This window comes from Polistes canadensis, unplaced genomic scaffold (assembly GCF_001313835.1).
Source record: "Polistes canadensis isolate GaletaPanama2010 unplaced genomic scaffold, ASM131383v1 scaffold_190, whole genome shotgun sequence".
Lineage (NCBI taxonomy): Eukaryota > Metazoa > Arthropoda > Insecta > Hymenoptera > Vespidae > Polistes > Polistes canadensis.
The window spans coordinates 2,876-8,472 of record NW_014569737.1 but is presented as its reverse complement, the minus strand read 5'-3'; positions in this window follow the sequence as shown (position 1 = coordinate 8,472).

The window sequence follows — 5,597 nt, the reverse complement described above, 5'->3', positions numbered from 1 at the left end:
ATTCTTGACTAATATTCGCTATCATAATTCAACATTTTTATAAAGCGACAGAGAAATATTGTAAGAAAATTTCTATGATGAATAATATTCTTAACGAATTGTTTCGCACAATTGATTTAAAAGAAATAAACACGAATATATTATTTGATTTGTTTTATTTCATTGAAATTTATTATAGGTAATATAAAATTTTCTAACAATAAGTTAAAACCGATATATATAGAGTTAAAAACGATTCAAATGGAAACTCAAACTAATCAATCTTGAAAATTGATAAATTCAACATTATCAATATAAAACTCTAAGTAAATTTTATTTAAAACTTAGGATAAATTAAGTCAAACCTAAATGTATAAAAAAGTAATAACAGATATTAAAATCAACTTTTGAAAAATTTACTTTTGAAAAACAAGTTTTATTTCAATTAAATACATAACAATTCGTATCGATCTAATCTGCTTGATATTATCTAAACGAAATACTTATAAAAAAAAAAAAAATAAAAATAAAAATAAATCTCAACAATAACAATACCAATTTTTTACATAACCACAAACTCTTACAATTAACTAAAATAAAATATACAAAAGATTCGCATCACTAATGAACAAACCTTAATCGAGAAATGAAAATACCTAACAAGAAATGTATCTTGCCAAAAGAAGCACATAAGAACAAGAACAAGAACAAGAACAAGAATAAAGAACTTAAATGATGATATAATATGTCTCTAGTTTAAGGAGTCACGCGAAGATCGTTTGATTAAATTTGAAAGTTAACTAGAATATAGTAAGATAGATCGATACTGTTCTGACCTAACCACTCAACACGACACACGACGAGTGAGTGAGTGAGTGTGTCCGACTATACTGAAGTACTACTCTCTGTGTACCAGTTCGTGGTCACCCCCTTTACCACCCCTAAACTCCCAACCTCATACCACCCAACCTACCTTTCCTCCCACTCTTTCTCTCTCTCTCTCTCTCTCTCTTTAGCTGTGTCGACAATCTCATGCATTATGGGTATCCTCGAAAGCCTTCGGGGTCTGCCGGGATATGGAAAGGAGTGAAGCTAGCTAACACACAGACTGAACTCCCTTGTCCCTTTGTGGACGATGCTAGGCGCTGTTTGGCCTTTAGCAGCCTGTTGTTTGCCTAACCCTCCTATTCTATGTGCCCCAGCTTGTCTTACACGCTTCGATTTGGACGATAAGTGAAGAAGACATCCGATAAGTATCGATATCGTTTCTAGGTCCTTGACCTTTAACTGATATTATCTATTTCTCTCTCTCTCTGTCTCTGTCTCTATGTTTGTCTGATTATCTTTCTCTTGTACTATGTATCTTTCGTCTTTAATTACTTTAGGTATATTAGATTATACATATATTTGATTACTCAACTTAATCAAGAAATTTATAGTTCATTCTAAATGGAAACTTTGTTAACAGTAGGTAATTAATTAAATATATATTTAATTTAATTTAATTTTTTTTTTCTTTTATTTTTTTTTTTTTTTTTTGGGGGTAGTTGGATTTTGCTGCAAACGGTTAAACGAAAGTTGGAAATATGAAATGATGTTGTTGCTGTGGTTATAAGGTAATTTGAGTATCTGTTTTATTTCAATAATTAAATAGGTATGTGATATATTATACGCGTGATTATTTATTATTTGAAAATAATATATGTAGTTAGGAGGAGGATTAATAGAAATTTCAGTTATTAGAATTAATTTCGTGCTTGAATTATTTATACGATTTTTTTGTTTTGTTTATTTTTAATATTATATGTTGGATTTGTGTGTATTGAGTAAAAAATATCATTAATATGATGGATTCATATACGTAATAAAAATTATTTCACTTTATTTCAACTTAAATTCTATCTCTCTTATTTGATAAATAAATTTGTCTTTTTCACGATTCGTTCAATGATCTCGCGATTCTATTTATTATCAACGAATAAGCAATTTATTTCAACGAGAATTAACTGTTATATATGTATATGTGTGTGTTTGAATTGCGACCACGATGAATTCTCGAGGAAGTGAGGAAAATTTCGTCGATCTAGTTCCGAGTTCAAAGGTTCTGGGGAAATACTTTGTTTGTTTGTTTGTGTATGGGTGTGTGTGTGTGTGAAGACTGTCAAATGATATTCATGATAATTTGAAAAGTTTCTTCGTATTTATATACTTCGGTAGAATATATTAGCAATAATAAAAACTAGACCATTGAAACAGAAATAGAAAAAGAAATAAATAACAAAATATGTCCAATACTTAATTACATTCTAAACTAATTAACAACAAATTATCATATTAACTCATCCGAAAAGAATCGTGTTAATGGAAAGAACACGAATGAACAAATTAATTTAAATTTGTCATTTTAGAAGATTGTAAAACAAATCCTATTCGTGTGGTTGCCAAGTTAAATATAATTCTTAAAAATAAATAAATAAATAAATAAGGAATAATTAAGATAGTAATGGAGGAATGAATAAATAAATTAATTAAGTACAAAGAGAATGATCGTGATAATTTAGTGGATTCTAGTAAGTATAACGAAATATTGTTGAAACAGATGGACATGCTCGTTGGCAATGCTGTTTGTCGTTATCGACAAAACGGTAATTGTTTGAATGCACAATCCTATTTGCCAAGCAATCGGACACCGTCCGCAGTTTGTATAATTTCCGTAAAGTTCGGCAGGCTTGTGGCGACGGTCAGCTTTCGAACAGCTCGAAAACTCGTCGTTTCAGTTTTCAGGGTCGTCAGAGATAGAACTACACACACACACACACACACAAATACACGTATAGAAGTGTAGAAGAGACAAAGAGTACCGTCTAAGTAGAGTGGTATTTATCCTCTTAAAAGATGACCGATAAGTTTAGTATAATAACATTATAACGTTATAAGTAAGTATTTTAACGTTTTAATGAGTTTCTAACAAATATGTGTGTACCAAGGTTTGATTTATATTTTATTTATAACTTTTGTTAACAAATTTGTATATTAATTTATTCGTAGACACATTTTTAGTTTTATTTATTATTATTATTATAATATTTGTGCAATATTTTTATATACACTTGAATTTGTTTGAATATTTATTTATTTTGTATATTCGTTTTCTTTTAAACAAAATTTATTTCTATATATTTGTGTGCGTGTGTGTGTGTGTGTGCATTATTTATTTTATATTATTTTAATTTTATTTATTAAAAAAAAAAGGTAATGTATTATATATATTTTTTTTTCAATTATCTTTGATTTATATTTATAATTGCATTCGTTTTTGTGTGATTTTTATTATTGATTATTTTTTCAATTATAAAAATTCGGTTTTGTAAAAGAATTTCATTTAAATAATTCAGATCTTAAAGATCGCTTTAATGTTTGATAATTAAACGACGAAAGTATATTTATCGATTACTTTATTTTCGTAACACGAATAACTATACATAGAAGTGAAGTTAATATCCTAACACGATTAGACGTGTAACGTATGATGGAACACAGATAGATGATGAGTGATCTTTCTCTTACGTATAAATTAACTAATACTTAAGTACTGTGTTACTTCATTTCACACAATGTTTTTTCTTCCATATAATTATAAGTTGTATACGTTTATTTGTGTTACAGTATAAAAAAAACATTGTAAAAATTACACCGTTTAGATATTAATCAAGTAATACTGAAATATCGATAATCGATATTTTATAAAAAAAAAAAGTTGCACAATGAATTATATAATCATGATTGATGCGAAAATGTACAATGAAATTTATTACGAAAAATTGTTTTTATTATATTTTTTTTTTTTCCTAAAAAACAAAATAAAATATTAAATGAAACATTAGTATAACAAAATCGTATGAATCATATATTTAACAATATGATCAAAATTTTTTAGAAAAAAAAAAAAAAAAAAAAAAAACACAAAAATTAACTTATGAATAGAAAATAAGTAAAGTGTTAAACGTATCTCGGATAAAAATATAAAGAAACAAAAAGAAAATGAATAACGGATAATCCATAAATTTTTATAAATGGATACACCATAGAATATAGAAGCTTATATTACCGAGAAAAAAAATGAAATCGACCGTATGGGACCGTTAATTATTATTACAAATAGAGCGTTATACGTGTCTATGATCACTTATGTACTTGTATATTGGCTATGTAATAATAGTAGTAGTAGTTATATGGTTGTTCCACCATATTCGTGCCATCTTCTTCTTCGTTATTCTTTTTTTTTTTCTTTTTTTTTTCTTTCTTTCTTTTATCTATTTTTCCTTCTAGATCCTTTTTCCGTTTTATTTTTTTTTTATTTTTTTTTTTTTTTTTTTTTTTTTTTTTTTTTTTTTTTTTTTTTCTTCTTGGTCCTTTTTTCTTTTTTTTTTTTTTTTTTTTTTTTTTTTTTTTTTTTTATATTATTTCTTTTCTATACTGCTATGGCCATTACGGAGAAGCACAAAGTAAGCTGCGTGTTATAGAAGGGTAAGAGGAGTGAAAGAAAGAGTAAGAGAGAGTACGAGAGAAAAAGAGAGTGTGAGAGAGTGAGAGAGAGAGAGAGAGAGAGATAGAAAGGGTGGTCGGTGTTTATCGATCCTCTGAGGCATATACTCGCTAGCCAATGACCGGATATAATTGAAATACGTGCTATTTTTATAAGCAACAAAGGCCAACGACCTACCACCAGTAAACGTGTCGAGAATTTCGATCAGGTAATAAAAACAAAACAAAATAAATAATAAATATGAAAAAGGAAATGAAATGAAAAAAAATTTGGACAAAGGTAGGTAGGTAGATAGGTAGATAGGTAGGTGAAAATTTTGGTGAAAATCAATTCGTACGATCGATCGTGTTCCCGTTGAAATCTCGTTGAAAAGATTACTTTTGTAATGAATTATCTTATCATGTATAGTATTCAACAAAAATGGAAAAAGAAAGAAAGGAAGGGAAAAAAAAATTATTAAACGTAATGAAAACTCTGATCACGTAATATAAAAAAGAAAAAAAAAGGAAGAAAGAGGAAGAAAAGAGAGGGTTGGGAAAAAAGTTAAGATGAAAGTTTTTTAAAAAATTAGGTCAGCCATATCGGTTAGTTTAATCTCGATAATATTACTCAATTATCTGAAGGAATGAATTATATCTTATCGCGTAACATTAAATTATTTTCCCTTTTTTGTTTTTTTATTTTATACAAAAATAAAGACAAAAAACATATTAAAACGTAACAAAAAGCTCCTGATATCGAGTTATGAAAAAGAAATAAAAAAGAAAAAGGTTGTAAAAAAAAATTAATGGTAAAAGTTTTAAGAAAATCGGTATCGAGAACAATCGATTATTTTAATCTAAATAATAAAATTACTTATGTTAGTGTTATCTTATAAAAAGACGAATAAAAAATCTCATCATATATATGAGCCGCTTATTTTGAAAGTGGCCTAACTCCATTTACCTTCAAATCTAGATATTTAAAGTTTTGCGTTTCAATGAATTTAAAAATATACGTATAGGATACTAATGATTTATACTGCTTAAGCGTATCTAAGGATGTTAAATTTAAAGTTCCTGTTAAAATAGTG